This window comes from Lemur catta, chromosome 8, assembly GCF_020740605.2.
Source record: "Lemur catta isolate mLemCat1 chromosome 8, mLemCat1.pri, whole genome shotgun sequence".
Taxonomy (NCBI): domain Eukaryota; kingdom Metazoa; phylum Chordata; class Mammalia; order Primates; family Lemuridae; genus Lemur; species Lemur catta.
The window spans coordinates 43659874-43677879 of record NC_059135.1 but is presented as its reverse complement, the minus strand read 5'-3'; the positions used below and the strand labels follow the sequence as shown (position 1 = coordinate 43677879).

Here is an 18006-nt window from a genome sequence, read left to right as displayed (position 1 = left end):
ATTAACATGATTCTATGAAACGAACATCATTAACACTTTTACCAAAAAGAAGAGATGGTAACCTTTACTTTACATGACATTCTAAAATGTTACACTTTTACATAAGGTGATTCAGTGTTTTCTTTTTTTTAAGTTTTAAAAAGTCATTTATCAGATGACTTGATTGGTGAATTGTATAAACATTTAACAGAGAAGTAGTACCAATCAATACCACACAATTTCTTTCAGAAAATAAAAGAGGAGGAAACATTTCTCTACTTATTAATATATTGTGAAACCAGTACTTTCTTGGTACCAAACTCCAGACAAAAACATTACAAGAAAAGTATAGAGCAATATCCATCATGAATATAGATACAAACATTATTTAAAAATATAAGCAATTAAATAGATAAATAAATAAATAAGGATAATGCACAATGACCAATTGATGACTGAGGTTTATCCCATAAATGCAAGATTGGGGTAATATCCCCAAACCCTTTAATTCAACCTATTATAGTAAAAGATGAAAGATAGATGATCATTACTGTAGCTGTATAAATAGGTTTGCACAAAGTTCATTTATGATAATGGCTTTAAACAAACTAGAAATAGATGGGAAATTCTCTATCCTGAAAATGGACATCTATGGAAAATTCACAGTTTACATTATATGTACAGATGAAATACTGACTTATTGTTCCCTAAGTTTGAGAATAAGACAAGAATGTTCACTCTTGCCACTTTTATTCAATATTGTGCTACTTGGTAAGTAAAATGTTAAAAAAAAAAAAAACTAATACACACGACAGCAGGCATGGATCTGAAAACGTTATGCTAAACCAAAGCATTTAGTAACAGAAGTATAATCTATAGTGACAGAAAGCAGATCCTGGTTGCTTAGGGCCAAGGAAGGAATTGACTAGGAAGAGAAATGAACTTTGTAGGGTGAAGGAAATGTTCTACATCTTTACTGTGGTGGTGGTTGAGCAGGTGTACAAATTTGCCATAACTCATAAAAGTGTATACTTAAAATAAGTTCATTTAATCATATTGTACCTCAAAATTTTTATTTCAAAAAGTAAGTGTATTGATTTGTTCTAGCGCAGAAATTATGTACACATGAATATCATTACATGAAATAGTAAACTATTTCGGAAAGAGTATATACAGTTGTTTCTTAAATATTAAGGGTTTGTAAATCTGGCATGTGACTAATGTTTTTACAGTGTTTTGAGTGAGGTTTTCTAGAATTTAATAGAAACCTATGTAGTGAGAATGTTTTCTTCAGCACAGAGGTAAGCTATTTACAATAGGTTTCCTGCCTTTGTTGATTGCTTAAGAGTAGAAATCAAATATTCCCATATTAATATAGAGCAGATCTTTTGTCCCAACAGCTTTGTCAGAACATTGACAGAAGAAATGGCAGTCACAATTTTCTCTGAATGATCTTAAAATCTGAGACATTATCTTCTTTAACTCCTGTTAATATCTGCCTGTCTTCTCATCATGCACATGTGCACACACATGCATATGCACACATACATGCACTCTTGATTTCACATGGAAAAAGATTTTCTTCTAGTGTGAGTTCTCTAACTTTATTGCTTACTAAGAGGAACATTGTTTCCTTTTATTTGTTCTTAGTCTGTCCTCACATAGCCATCATCCAACATCTCTGACCTCCGTTCGTGTCCTTTCTGCTCCATTCTCTTTGCTTTCCGTGGATACCATCTTATTTATTGAATCTTTTTTGTCATTTTATATTCATTTTATTTTTTTTAATTTTAGAATATCACGGGATACAAATATTTAGGTTACATATATTGCCTTTGCACTGCTTGAGTCAGAGCTACAAGCTTGCCCATCCCCCAGACAGTAGGCACCACACCCAATAGGTGGGAATATACCCATGCCCTCCTCCCCACTCCCACCTGCCCAACACCTGATGAATGTTACTACCATATGTGCACATGAGTGTTGATCAATTAGTACCAATTTGGTGGTGAGTACATGTAGTGCTTGGTTTTCCATTCTTGTGATACTTCGTTTAGTAGAATGGGCTCCTCAACATACTAGCTGAAGATATATTATTATTCTCTATAGCAAAAGGCTAGTGCTTTATATTTGCTTTCAAACATCGTTTCAACTTTAGAGTTTGCATGTCTGTTTGGGTCAATGTATTCTTACAACAAACTGTAATATTAGGAGTTTTTAAAATTCATTACTTATGATAAAAGAGGAAAAATATCTGTAGAAGTAAGACGGTATATTCACTTCTTTCTTCTTCCATTCTGTTTTCTTTTTTTCCTCTTTCGACGTTATCTTTTGTGGGTGTATGGCAACCAGTTGCTGGCCAAGCCAAGTTTTATTAGTGACTCTGGCAACATGCCCAACTCATTCCTCCTACTACCCCTGTTTTAGACCCACATTTAAGCATAACAGTTATAGAAATTCTTGTGTGCCAAGGATGGAAGAAGTCTGAAGAGCACATACTTAAGACCATATTCTCTATTTGTATTCCTATATTCTAATAAAACTAGATTCATTACATGTTAAAACCAAAATCTTTTAGAATGGTGACTGATAAATTTTCTTGATGTGGTGATGGATGATGGAGTGATATGTGTTTAAGAAAATAGACATACATATGAAATTAACATAAACCTAAAACCAAAAATAGTTCTATTTTATTGATCTACAACTTCCATAATAAATACCATATTTATCTAGAATGGTGAAAACCTAGCTGAAAAATTGTAGACACAGAACATAACATTCAAAATACACATATGCTCATAAAAGATGAGATCCTAATTGAAAGTGTTACATCAGGCCCTGTCATTTATTTTCCTTTAAGCATTGAATACTTACTTATTTTATTTCTGTGATAATGGGTAGAAATTTATAATACAAAGTAGAGTGCAGTAGAAGGAATAAAACTTAGGTTTTAGTTGTATTTCGTACATTATTAATAATGTGATCTTGGTCAAGTCATTTAAGCATTTTGAACCTCAGATTTTCTTTCCCATAATTGGGAATAAAAATACTTTCTAGTAGCCTTTTTCTCATATTAATGTTATGAAGAATATAAAATATACTCTTGATAAATCTGCTTTGAAAAATTGAAAGGAGATATACACATTTTAGATACTATTAATTTTCTGATTTTATCTTATAATATACTTATGAACTCAGGTGTAATAAACATACTTTAGTATACATTTCCAATAAATAAATCAATATACTTTCTGGCTTTTCCTGTAATGAAGGATGTAGAATCAAGCAGAATAATTTTATTGGTGATTCTTCTAATCGTAATATTATATATTGAGAAAATTACTAATCTTGTAGAAAGTAAATGCTCCCATAATTTTTGTACATTGAGATTATACATGCATATAAACATATATAATATACATATATATGTTTGTATATAGGTACATATAACATACAGATTATATATGTATATAAACAAATATAATATGCAAATATATGCATATATGTAGATATATGTGTATTTATGTATATATGTTTTATATAACATAAGATCTAAATTTAAAAGAAAAAAAAAGCATTGAAAAACCAAGCACAACCCAACTGACAATATGGGTTAAAGAATAGCCCATGCAAATAATTTCTATTACTAGCATGATTCTGAAAATATTTTCCCGTAAAATTCTCACACCACCTTAAAATGTCTTTAAGGTGAATCATGCTAATTCAATTATTTGCTTTTATTGGAGAGTATAGGGTATGGGATTGGGAATCCCTTGCTTGACCTTCTAAAAACAAATAGTTAAGTGAATATGCAGAAATTGAACTCTCAGTGTCAGATGTATTAACATAATTATTGGCAGAAAGACAAAACTCAATGAGTGATACAAAGGTTGCAATAAAACTAAAAATAAATATAATGAACACCTGATCAATTGCCTGGTTTGAAGTACAGTTGAAAGGGAATAACTCAATAGATTATGAATAATATCTACAATCTATACTAATGCACAGACAAAAATGTTTGTGTATATATTTTACCTTTTCATATTTTTGTGGTTTTGCAATTTTTTCAAACCCTTTTTTATTTCCTAAGTGTAGCTGAACTAATTATAAAATAACATATTAAAAGGCATAAAAATTCATCCTGGTGATTTATAAACTTATAAAATCTACACGTATGTTTCACAAATAACTTCAAATCTTATGTCTTTCAAAAAAATCTGTATAGACGTTTTATGTCCTGTAATTATGTCCTTATTAGATCTTTTGCATCTGAGGTAGGTAAAGCTATTTGTTCCTTTTTAACCTGTTTTGTTAAAACAGGTAAGACACTCTCACATTATATGAAAGCATTTTACTGGTGTGAAAAGATAAACAAGATGCTGATTGCTCAAAGAACTTTAAGACTCAACGTCTCAGCTTACTTTTGCATTTCTTAAACTATCAGAAGAGACCATGCCAGGGAAAGGTGTTAGATATTTTTCTTTTAATATTCAAGTCTCTGATGTTTAATATTGCACCACATTGGGGCAGCAGTCAGCAAGATTAGTTTTCTTAAATAAAAGTCTATTACAATTGCCCAGTGTTTGGCTTTTATTGAAAAGGCTAACAGTAAGTTTACATTTTCTTCTTTCATACATTTAGCTTCAAAACTATCACCTGTTTGTAGTTTATCTGAGAGAAGCTAATACATAGACACTTCTGATTCATCAAAGAAATATGTATACTAAATCGGCCTCTAAAATCATGTAAATGATGTAAGCACATTAATGTAAGATATTTCTTATATATTTATTTTAAAATTAATAATTAAAGACAAAAAATGGTTTCTATAGTTTTATATTTACTACTTTGGGCATTTTCTTTTCTGGTAAAACAATTCGTATTTTCCTATGATGTAATAGGTATTCTTTCCCTTTAAATAAAATGTTAATTCTATTTTCAGTGTGTTCTATCAATAATTTGACAGTCCAAAGAAAAGAGACCCTAACGCCATAATTATTATATTAACATAATTGTATTAACTATAGTTTTTATTCTGTCTCATATAAACATTTTGGCCTTTTATGTATTAAAGGAATATTATCCGTATGGAAAAAAATAGATTCAAATATTCTTTTCTTTGACACCAATGAGACTTGTTGGCATACACACATTGAATATGTCTGCAGTACCAATATTAAAAGGGCCATAGGTTCTTTCTGGCATATTGCTAAGGATATGTTGACCAAAAGAGGCCAGTTTATTAGCAAAATAATTAAAGTGCATTTTTAATTTTCATAGGGGAAGAAAATTGTTTTTAAATATCATTTCTTAGATGTTGCTATTTACAATTTTTAAAAATAAAGTTTTAGTAGTAAAAAAGTAGTTTAAAAAGTATTACACTGAATTAAAAATTTATTTAATACATTAGAAGTGTACAAAGATAGAGGATATTATAAGCTATGACAGCAAGACACTAACATAATTAAATATTTTAAAATTTTTAATTATTTAATTCATTGGAGTTTGAGAATGTGAGTTTTTGATGCAATCATGTGATTGGTTAATTTCTAGGGCAGTTAATATAAAGGATCTATGAAAGAGGGCTCTTTGTGTTCCTTTGTTAAATTGCATGCTTCTCCAGTATCTTTCCAAGCACTTCCCCCCTGCCTTTGTTTAGCATACATCTATCTTTTGACCTCCTTCTCTACTTTCGTTCTTTCATGTTTCCTCATTATGTTGTGAATCGATACAATGGTGTTAAAATCATTTTGCTTGATTGGAGATTCAAACAGCAGCCAGGTGTTCTCATTTAATGGTCTTTAAAATAAATTAGAAATTAAATATTCATATAAACACATTTCCTGAACACTTAAGTTTCTACATTTTACATCCATAATACAAAACCATTTTTGATATCAATGAAGACTACCCAAATATCAACACATAAAGGCTGTTTCCTCAGCTTTTGTTATACATAGCTTTTGGTTCCGATGCCTTCGTTTGTGTTTGACAGAGACAAAAAGGCAGGCAAAGAAAGGAGCAGGAAAACTTTACAGTGAAAAAAAAGGCAAGAGTTGAGGTATGTTCTGGTTGGAGATAGTTGGCATGGGGAATTTGGAGGCAGATTAACTAGAAGCAGTGCAAACCATATGTGGTTTGTTTGGGGAACATGTTTGCTTTTTCTGATTGGTCCTGAGTTGGAAATATGGGCAAAAAATAGGGAAACTGGCTGTCATTGACCATGTGCTGACCATTTTAGGTTGATTGCAGTAGAGGTTATGACTTGTTTACCTGGACTCTTTGCCCCAGGGGTTATGATCAGATTCTGTTGTCCACGCATGGTTGGCTATTGTTTATAGATTCAATGTCTCAGTCCTCCCCCTACCTTTTAGCCATTTTCTCACTTGTGATAGGTTGACCAATTTAAGGAAGTCTAGAGATCCAGATTATTCCTCCTAGGTGTTTAGTTGTCTCTATAGTCAAATGTATCATGATAGCTTCTTGACCAACTTTTTGCATCCCCATCACAATGAATTTACAAGACAGCAACTGCAAAGAAACATATAAGATTCTGGATAGAATGCACTGGAGCAGCAGCATGATCACTTTGTCAAAAACAAGAACAATTAATCATCCCTGTAAGATGCTTTGGAATCAGGAACCCCAATTACCCAATGTAGGCTGAGAGGGCTAATCCAATAGGCTGTGAGTTTCAACCCTAGAGTGCCAAGTAATTTTTTTGTTAAAATGACATATCTTGCCTGTTTCATTTACTCACATGCAGCAAGCCTCAATAGCAATGGCACAAATGCCACCATGACTAGCCAACAAGACATCTAGAGCAATGTGATTGTACATCTCTACTCATTCCAATGAGTTAAGAGTGAATTATTTTCCATATTGGGCAAAGATGGTATTGTTAATAACCTCTGCAAAAGTTAGTGATAAATTTCTTACAGGTTTTTCTATTTGTGTGATTCTCACCATTGGGAGTAATACTCTGATTGTTTGCATAAATGAGTCAATTCTTCTTCCAAGTAGAGCATAATTAAGAGTGGCCTTGTTTTGGGCTCATTTCTGTGACACCAATTGCAGCCTTGCTGATTTGTAGAATTGTGGCTTTTGTGTGCAGTCTGGACTCAGAAAACTATTGCTAAAATGCAAGAGGTGTTATTCTCAGGCAAAGACTATCTTGTTACAAACGACAGAGTGTAAGGTAGGCAAACACAGAGACCGGAAAAAAGGAAGTTGTTCACAGCATGAGGTTGCAACCAAATGCTTATATTAGCTGGGTTACGTGTTTAAATCTCTGTTAGTGTCTACCAGTTGGCAAGTATTTGTCCTAAGTCCTAGAAAGTTTGTCAGATTCAAATAAAAAATTAACTAGGATCTGATTAATAGATTATGAAATTAGTTCTTTTTTTTACTGGGAGAAAGTGTCCTAGCAAAGTCCCATTTTGATTTTTTTCCATCTAATTTGTAGAGTGAGGTTCAGGCAGATATAATTTCCTATGGTCTCATTTGATGAGAATGGGATTTTTCAGAGAGGTGTATTTTTTGTTTGTTTTGTTTTGTTTCACCTGGAGGTCAAGTGATGGGTGACATATCAAGCAGTCAACAAGACTGAGGGCGGTTTCTACTATTTGTGATAGTCTAAGAATAGCATTAGAATAATTATGTTGTGTCCTAACAATTGCTATAAAGAAGAAACAAGAAAGAAAAAGGGCCGTTAGGGTGGATGGCAACCCTTGGTCTATGATAAATAGGAAGATAAAATTTTTGCAGATGAAAATCAAAATAGGAATTAGATAATTCAATAATATACTATCTCATACATAAATAATTATTAATTATTTGTGTATCTGAATTTTAGTGGGTTCTTCTACAATTATTTTCCCTATGTCAATAGAATGTTTAACCCATAGAAAGTGGCAGTTACGGTGTCAAAATCTGTATCTGGAGTATGCATCAAATATAATGGAAAAAGTAAAGATACGTGCACAGCACATGCAACTCAACTGTTCCTAGATATTTCCTTTGGAACCTCAAGAAATAGTCCATACAGTATGCATTTAATATTACAATTGAATTTGCGAAGTAATGCTTTCCCTTTCAATTTATAGGAGTGATAACACATAGTAGGGAAGAATGTTTTTCTCGTATGGGTCTAAGGATTACAGTTAAGGTAGGAAATAAGGAAAACCTGTAAGTTATTTGTAATACTTATCCTCTGTATGGCAGCTTTATTTCTAGTTAAGCAAAGATGGCTGGTTTTAATATGGCTTTTAAAGAGTAGTGCCCATGTCTACCAGGAATCAATGAGGTTGACCGTATTAAGGTTAAGGTAGAATATTGCATATGCTTTCCTTCCTGAAAACATACTCGTTGCCCTAAATTGAGCTTTTTTTAAATCTTGGTTTTTCTGTTGTAATCTAGGAGAATTATTTTCTAGTGTTCATTCTGTTTACATTATCTACAGGTGTCCAAATTAATAGGTGTTATTTTGGAAGCAGGACCATAAGTTTATTTTTGGTGTTGCCCTGGTTTTGTTCTAGAGCCCTTTTAAAGTATTTTGCCAGGTGATGTAGCTGAGGTGAAGGAGCAATTTCCCATTTTAATTTCTGTTTTCAGGTTTAAGTCCATTAACAAAGTAAGATAAAGAGCCACTGTTATATTGGTGCCTTCTTAATCCTATATGCTGTTGGAAAACATTTTTAAGTCTATCCTGTAAATCTCCAGTAATTTCCTATTTCTCTCTTTGTGAGATCAAATTTTAATCCACTTGCCTTTTGTTATAAAATTTTCAGGAATGGCTTTTAGTGGACTTTGCCTTACTTGTGGAGTCTTTTTTAAATGTTTTGACTCACAGGCTTATTAAGGAGAGAAGAATTCTGCAGGTCACTTTCCTGGTAAATTCATTTGGATTTGCAATACAGGATCTACCATTTGGGATTTTTTTAAATTTGTACAATTTGGTGTAGGTTAGGAAACCCTGGGTTTCCCAATATTAATTACAGTAATAATAATATTTGACATTTATTGAACTGCCACATTAGGCACTTGGCTGGATACTTTACATGCATACTTTTAAAATTATTTTTAAATTTTAGTTGATACGGTTATATAAAAACACATTGGGATAGAAATATATTATTATTCTCCATTTATCAAGATGCAAAAACATCCACCAAGGATCATATAAATAAAAATTGCCCAAAGCAGAACTTTATTACTAGTCATGGGACTAGGAGCAAAACCCAAGAATGGCTGACTCCAAAATCCATGTTCTTAAGTACGTCACCTTATGAATAAATATTTCCCATAAATATGTAACTACAACTTAATACATTATCTCCTTTTGACATTTAATTATTAGGTAATTTAATATGAAATGCCTGAATTCAAATCAAAAGTGTAGTTTATTATATCTCAAACAAGAAGCAGTACAATTAATCAAAATATATGCCTAAATTATTGACACAGTTTTGTCATCTTATGGTAGCTTGTTTATGCCAGCAGCAAAGAAACCTGGAGAGCAAGTGGCCATGAAATCATGAAAGGTGTTTTCCACACAGCTTGTTGAGAAAAAAATATTTTTTTTTTCAAGAAGTGGTCCAAAGCCTGGAAGAAGTGGTAGTCAGTTGGTGCAAGGTCTGGTGAATATGGTGGATGACAGAGTTTCCAATCCAGCTGCTGTAGTTTGAGAGCATTGCTTGTCCAACATGTAGTCAAGCATTGTCTTGCAAGAGGATTGGCCTGCTTCTATTGACCAATCACTGCTGCTTAATTGCAAGCATCCTAATCATTCCATCCAACTGGTTGCAGTAGACATCTGCTGTAATTGATTGATGAGCTTTCATGAAGCTGTAGTGGATAATACCAGGGCTGGACCACCAAACAGACACCAGTAGCTTTTTTTGATGAATATTTGGTTTTGGACTGTGTTTAGATACTTCATCTTTGTCCAACCATTGTGTCGAATGCCTGTGATTGCTTCACCTTTATGTCATAACAGCAAAGAAAGGTAAGCTTCAAGATGATTTCTCTTCTGATGCTTGTTTAATTCATGTGCAACCCATCTATCCGGCTTCTTTGCCTTGCCCGTTTGTTTCAAATAGTCCTATATTGTTGGAATAGTAACGTCAAACCTTGCTGCTACCTGCTAATTCACGTGTAGGTTGAGATGGATTTGCTTCCACTACAGCATTCAGGTCATCATTATCCACCTTGGTCTCAGGTGGCCCATGTAGCTTATTTTCAAGATTAAAATCACCAGAATGGAACTTCTCAAACCATTGACTTACTGTGTGTTCAACTGCCACATCCTTCCCAGATACTTCATTGATATTTCAAGCTGTCTGCACTACATTGGTTCATGACGGAACTCATATTCTAAAATAACACAAATTTTTGACTTATCCATGGTTTCACAAAACCTGCTGTAAAAAATTTGAAAGATAATCACAAGCCAAATCATGCATTTGAAAGACTGAGGATGTACCTTCACAATAAACATTAACAAGAAGTGTCAAGTCAAATGTCAGAGATATCAACTGTCAAACTTAATACTTAAGGATATTGGACATTTCATACTTAATAACCTAATACTATTTTCTTTGCAAATATGATTAGAAATAAAAATGGATAAGTAAAAAAGTGGAAGCTGAAAATGCATAAGTAGGAAACAAGTTAATTAGGTATATGATATCAATAGATGATCTGCAGTTCTAAAATCAGTCAAGGCACAGACATGAAAAGGAGAAAATGTGTCCATTTCAGGATCTTTAAAAATGAGTAGATCGATGATTTCTTTTCTAACTAGTAATTTTAATGTGCTTAGAAGTTCCTGGTTCAGTCCACATGTGGCAAAATCTCATAACATTTCCAAATTTGCATGAAAGCAGATTCTAAATTCCTCCAGATTAAACTAGGATAGGACTTTTTTTTTTGCCTAATCTGTTATATATTCTTCCTGACAACAACTTTTAAGATATTAAGTAATACTTTATAAGAAAAAGAGCTCTCTACCTATTAATCTGTTCCTAACCAAAGATTTGTCTTATTAAGACTCCCTAGAAATAAAATAGAAAAAATGTTCATAAATTCTTCCACAAAACAACTCTTTCAAATATTTGAAGAAAACTTTACATGCACCCCAACACTACGTATTTTCTTCCTTCTGGTCTTCTGTCTCCATACTAATTAATTTTAGTGAAAGGACTAGGTCCTAAGCACAATTCTTCTATTTAAAAAATTAATTTCTTAATCTTTGTAGCATGCCAAATATCTTTCTAGATACTGTGAAAAATTAAAGAGAGATACATGTGTGCTTGCCTTATAGAAACATGAAGTCTGTGAACAAATAAACACCAAAATTTTATAATACAGATTAATAATTGCTACATCTGGGATATCTAATGAAACCCTCCTGAGACAACCTTAACTCCTGCCAGAGAGAGTTCTTAAATAAAGTCACCAAGCATGATGCATTGCACCTAGCAAGTTCTCAGTAAACATTAATTTATTTTACAGCTACTGTCTCATTTGACATGATTTTCAGAACTGTTGCTTTGATTATTCTCATTGTGTGGCTACCCAGTAATATTGAGTATGTTAATACCCCTTCCAGATGAAGTCTGAACAGCATCTTATTCGATGGGCCCTGTACATTTTTTAAAGAAACAAAGCTTTCATTCAAATGTGTCATGAATAAGTAGACAACAAAACACTTAATGCTTTTATTTTTAAATCAAGGATAAGGTAGAATATCATTATTATTTATTTATGAAATTGATTTATTACATGATATAATGTAAATTTCAACATATCATTTGAAACTGTTGTTCCACCATTATCTTTTAAGTCCAGTTTCTCCTGTCCAGCATATAATTTGGAATTAAATTAAGCATTTTACATACCTGAAAAATAAGTCTGCTGAATCTTTGTTTAAAACAAATGCTATTTTTTTAATGTAAAATAGTAAAATTTTTGAACAAAACAAATTCAATAATTGACTTTTAGGGCACGATCTTGGAGAACTTTCAGTTTGATGGTGACGCTATAATTAGCACTTTTTAGGTTCATGAATTTTAATGACTACATTTGCCTAACTGCTTTAATAAGATACTCTTTTTAAACAACTCTATGAAAATCCAGGGACTCTATTTACATGGGTTGAGTGTTTTGTTCTGTTGCTATTTCTATGTTGTAATAGCCACATCACCTGTTGTGTGCTCGATATGGACTTTATGGCTCCCTTCATTTTATATTTGACCCAGAGGCTGAGATTTTGAGATACTTTGCTTAGAAACAAGAGCTATTGATGATGCCACAATGGACTATACACTTAATTACTTGGAATTTCCAAGAAGTGTCAGAATTTTTATTTTCATTGGAAGACATAGTAAAGTTCCTTCTTTGTGTGGCTACCCAACTTATCCAAAGACAACATTTTAAGTATCCATTGAGATTATTCAGTCTTCAAAGGGGTATTTATATACTTTTCTTTGCATCTAGATTTTACTGGGGAAAACATTAAAAATGCATTTTAAAAGACATACATTAAATATTATTATTTTGAGAACTAAAACATGACAATGAAATTATTCTTTGCTCATCCTTTTTGATTTTTAGAATTCACTTTATGCCATATCGTTATGAAGTTCCACTTGAGTGTTGCCAGTTTTCTGTACACCATCATTGCTTTTAATGCCCTGTAAGATAAATTAGAGAAATACTGTTAAAGCTTACAGCAGTAGATTCAATTATTCTATTGGTCAGCATTTTTATAGTAACATAAATGTTTTCAAGCTCAAATATCCATGAGTTATTAGTAGTGTGTAGTATTTTTGCAAAAAACTTGTTCCAAATCTGGAACAAATGTATCGTGACTTGGCATTTGAAATTAGGCACTATACTGACTACAAAATGTCAGAATTATTTTTTCTTTAAAAATAAATGTAGTGCCAATATTTCTTAAACTTAGCAAAGTTGACAGAGGGTGGTTACATGGGTACTTTCTCTGTTAAAGAGTGTTGGACTGTGAATCACTGGTGCCTATGTTTTTTCTGGTTGTGACTTAAACTTTTTTTTTTAATGACAGAATTTGTGTTTAAGAAGAGGGTCATGATCATATTAATTAGTTTTTAATCAAAGGTTAACTTAAATTATGGAATAACTCATTGTGATAGTAGGGAAATGCTTCATTGAGCAAGGGGGGAAATCATGAGTCACATTTCCACAGGGTGGAATGTTGCAATGGTTAATTCAAATATTAGGATCTAAAAGTGGAGAGAGAGAGAAGGGATTGGAAAGAACAGATATACCAAACAGAAGAAATGTCAGTAAGAAAATAATTCAAAATTTGACTGTGAAAATGAGAAAGATTGGAAGAGCTGATGGCCACACTGGATATATTATTTCTGTATCTCTTATGGCTGTTTAATTTATTAATAAAACACATTTTTTAAATTCAAAAGTAATAGTTTAGTTTAGAATTTCTTAAAAATACAAATTCTATTTTTAAAATGTATTAATAATCTCACCACACATAAACATTAATATTAATATGATAAAATATTACTTTTATTCTTTGTCTACACAACATATCTTTCTAAAGTTGAAATCATGTTGTACACAAAAATTGCATCTTCAGTTAATATCACATTGTGAACATCTCCAATGACAGACAATGCATTTTAGAAATATGTTGTCAATAGCTTCATAATATCTCTTAGTGATTGTATCATGTTAGCCATCCTACACATTGTAAATTTAAGTCATTTTCCATTTTCTTTAAATAATACTGTAATAATTGTTTCAAAAAATTTTAGGAAGGTAGAGGGAAGTAGTGGTTATTGCTACCTTTGGGTTACTGAAGTGTAGTTTCATGAATATTGTAATCTGTAAATTTTCTGTTTGGGAAAATATTTGTGTATTTTTTAGAGGATAAAAAATTAATTAATTGCATTCCATAGATACTTGAAAAGAAGGTGCATTTCTTATAGGGATTAGAAGTACACACACACATAAAACATACAAAAACACACACGCATCATTCCGTTATTCAAATTGTCCTTATAGTTTTTTAATCAACTTATTAAATGCCTAATGGAAATGTTTTAAACATGTATTTGTTATTGACATTTTCTTATACAGTTGATGATGTTATTCAGTACATTCAAGTTTATTACCTACATGATTTTATAAGATTTTTTACATTCTATTATATAATTATAATTTTTCCATTTTAATTTATGTACTGAATTCAAATTTCAATGTCAAGCATTTTTTAAACTGTGCTTTTTTCACTTATATTTGACTAATGAATTAAAATCTAAAGTTCTCTTTATTTTCAGTTGTAAGTTATGCAAATAAAACTCTTAAATTTATAAAACGCTATTTTTGATCTTATTTTGCTGATCTTAATATTATCTTAATATTTTCTTTTTGTTGACTGCTTTTATGCTATTTCACTTTCTATGCAATGTTTTCTTATTTATTTTACTTTATTCAGTATTTTTGAAAGATAAAGCCTTTTAGATATTCCTGCTAATAATTGTCTTGCAACTTTGCAAAATGTTATTTAACCCATATTTCCCAATTACTTAAGTCATTCAAAAATATCTTCAACTGCCTACCTAGGCAAAACGGTGAATTTAGTGTGGTTTTATCCTGTCCCCAAGGTTTTCCCCTCTTCCATTCAATATAATCTGGGATTGGAAAATCCAATCATGATTTCTAACTTATCTAATGTCAGAATTATTGATGACACTCCCAATTTGATATATAGCTTTAGAAAATGTGTTTTTATACTTTTCTCTCTTTTTAACTGTTCAAATGCTTGCAGGAAGTTTTTTTTTTTTTTTAACTATTTTACTGGGAACACAGTATACCTTTACCATCTTCCTGTATACATTTCTTTTTTGACCTAGAACTTTCTTCAGTTATGTTTTTCAACTTTATTTCTGTTCCAGCTGGTGTGGTTTCTATAATTTTCTGTCATTATTTTCAATTCTTCTCAATTTTCTTCTACATTTCTGTAGTCCTTCTATTGCATCTAACTCCTTTTAATCCAAGTTTTGTTTTAAATGTCATTTGAGTTCTCATTTGTTTTGTCTTTTTAGTCTTTCATCTAAGCATGTAGTCTTCTATTCACTGAGGCCATGTCTTTTCCTTTCTATTAGAGTTTCAAAAAGTTTCCTAAAATGGTCTCTTTCTGTATTGAACACTGTCTCAAGACTTTGATTTCCTCTAAGCTAAACTTGTTTTTGACTTTTGATGCACACAAAATATGAAGCTTATTAGAGCCTCACATTTGACCTTCCTTTCAAGGGAACCATCAGCTGGTGGTTTTCAATAAAACAATATCTAGATGTTATAAGCTGGCTTTTTAAAATTTGTTCAGATCTAGGCTTTATTACATTTACCATTATATACAAATAATTGAAGGACATAGAAAAATATTTTCACCCCAGTTAGAAAATATATTTACAAATAAATAAGATTTTACAAAGTGTATTAAACTTGTAAGTGAATATTTTGGTGGAGAAAACTGATTTTGGGTAGTAATGTTAAAATAAACAATACAGTAGTTTTTAAGATAATAAGATACTCCCACTCTAGTTATTAAAAATATATAAAAATAAATATTAAATTTTACAACAATTAACTTCACAGCACATAAAATTTCATACAATATTTATACAAATGGTACAGATTTCTTAAAATGATGCATTTTTTCATGCAAAAAAATACTTAGATGTCTTGTCTTAAATAAGCAAAATTCCTTTTTTCTACAGAACTGGCCATTTTTTCTGTTTGCACTGAATTGAAAGCCAGCTTAATCAAATGAGGTTGATTTTTTAATTAGATTTTTCCTGGTGGGTTAACATCTGTGAGATGCAATTAAAGATGAAAGTATTGTTGTTTTGTAATTTTTAAATTAGTTTAACGTATTTCAATCATAAAAGGGAATATATATCCAAATTACTGTACACTTACCTAAAGGAGAAGTTCAGAAGACCTACTAAAATATTTTATGGCAATCACAAATTGTAATTTCAAACTATTTCTATTGTGAAATTTCTTTGAGCTTGTTATTTGATTTTAATAATTAAATATCCGTGTTAGATTTTCTTTAGTTGCCATTTGAATACAGAGTTTAAATGGTATTTTCATGCAGAGTTTTTTATGTGATGCCTTCTCTTAAATTTATTTTCATGCTAAAATCCACAACTGGGTAAACAAAATAAAACTAAAAAGGAAGTAACAGAAAGAGTCTTATGAAAATTTCTTAGTGTGTTTCTCATCCTATCAAGAGTAGCATACGGTTATGATAAAAATGGAACTTTTTACTTATTAGTCACATTTTAGTAATCCAATTATAGTAAACCAAATCTAAAACAAGCTACATCTTGGATTATTTACATGTGTTTCACTCTAAATAGTCTTCATTTATTATACTTCAATATATTGTGTTATGCCTTTCTTTGTAGCCCTTTCTACACTATTTTATTTCTGGTGAAGACATAAAAATCTAGGGAGTCTCTGGTTATCACCAGTCAAATGTCATAGAAATAATACTCTGTCGGTGCTCTCTAGCCCAAAACCATCAGGAACACATCTGCACTTGAATAAGTATTGTTTATTGCTCATTGCAGTTCACTGAAGCATCCCACCAGTGAGAACCATGGGGTATCTCAATAAGAGTGTGGTAGAAGGACTTCTTACAGGATTTGGGCTTATGTTAGGAGATTTGGGGGAATGTTTCAGGAAGTGGGCTTCTTTTTGAACTAAGAAGCAGGGGTATTTTTATGATTGGATCTCTTTAATCTTGTCAAGAATGGAGGAAAATTATAGCAAGGTTAAATCTGTAATTGTTAAAGAACAGTAGATACTCATATTAGCCAGGATGGAGGATGTTGGTCATTTTTGTGTTTTGGATAATGTTTATGGTTGGCAGGGTAGAAAGTAGACTGATTATGTGGGTGCTCGTGTGTGTGTGTGTGTGTGTGTGTGTGTGTGTGTGTGTATGTATGTGTGTTTGTGTAGCCATGTATATTTCCCAGAATTAAATTTCTTGGTGCAAATTTGGATTGGGAGAGATAAGAATAATTCAGAAAAGTAGTATTGAGATTTAAAGCTTAAAAGAGAAAGAAATGAGAAAATAAAATTAGTAAATGAAGCCAATTCATAGCCTAACCTCAAGGAAATATGAAAAGGAGAAGAAATGAAAATCTAAATATTTCTGTATATATTTGTATTCACACATGCACATCTAATATATATATATATATATATAAAGAAGAACCCACCGACTTAGAAATTTATATATAATTATTATTGAATAATTTTATTTGCCTAATCAGATAAATTTATTGAAATAAATCTTATTGATTTCCTTTAATATTTTGGTTATTTGAGAAATGCATCATCAACTGAACAGTACTGTTAAATATTTGAATGATATCTGGGTAAGAATTCATTAGAGTTAAGGATACTTATTGTTTATTTTACTGGTTTTGTTTTGTTTTGTTTTGTTTTGAGACAGAGTTTTGTTCTGTTGCCCAGGCTAGAGTGCCACGGCGTCAGCCTAGCTCATAGCAACCTCACACTCCTGGACTCAAGCGATCCTCTCGCCTTGGCCTCCTAGAGTGTTAGAATTACAGACATGAGCCACCATGCCTGGCCTACTGTATTTTTAATTAAAGAAAATACTCACTAAAAGTTTCTAGCATTATTTTCTGTGTCGAGGATTGTTTCCTCTTACCTGATACTGATACCAAAACAATTTTAGTAGTTATGTAAAAATATAGAATAGTAAAATAATAACTGTACCTATGAAAAATTATTCTAAAATTTCATCATAATTTGGGATTGCTATACACACAACCTTGGGAAAATTAAATAAGGGCTTTATGGTAGAAAGTCATGTTAGATATGTTATGACTTCTAACCTTGAGACCACACTTAATCCAACAAGTCTTTTTGAACAATGCATTATATTTTTCCTTTCTATCTATTTTCAATCTTATAGTA

At 31.5% G+C, this 18006-nt stretch overlaps 1 protein-coding gene and 1 long non-coding RNA gene across 2 annotated transcripts in view; one reads left to right on the top strand and one right to left on the bottom strand.

Moving 5' to 3' along the window:
- ZNF804A (zinc finger protein 804A) overlaps window positions 1–18006 on the top strand; it is a 272430-nt gene that overhangs the window by 41617 nt on the left and 212807 nt on the right. The window lies entirely within an intron of this gene.
- Window positions 12651–18006, bottom strand: part of LOC123643815 — a 29068-nt gene continuing 23712 nt past the window's right edge. Inside the window, exon 4 of the long non-coding RNA XR_006736931.1 lies at window positions 12651–12680. This is a non-coding gene — a long non-coding RNA (uncharacterized LOC123643815). The remainder of the gene's footprint in view (window positions 12681–18006) is intronic.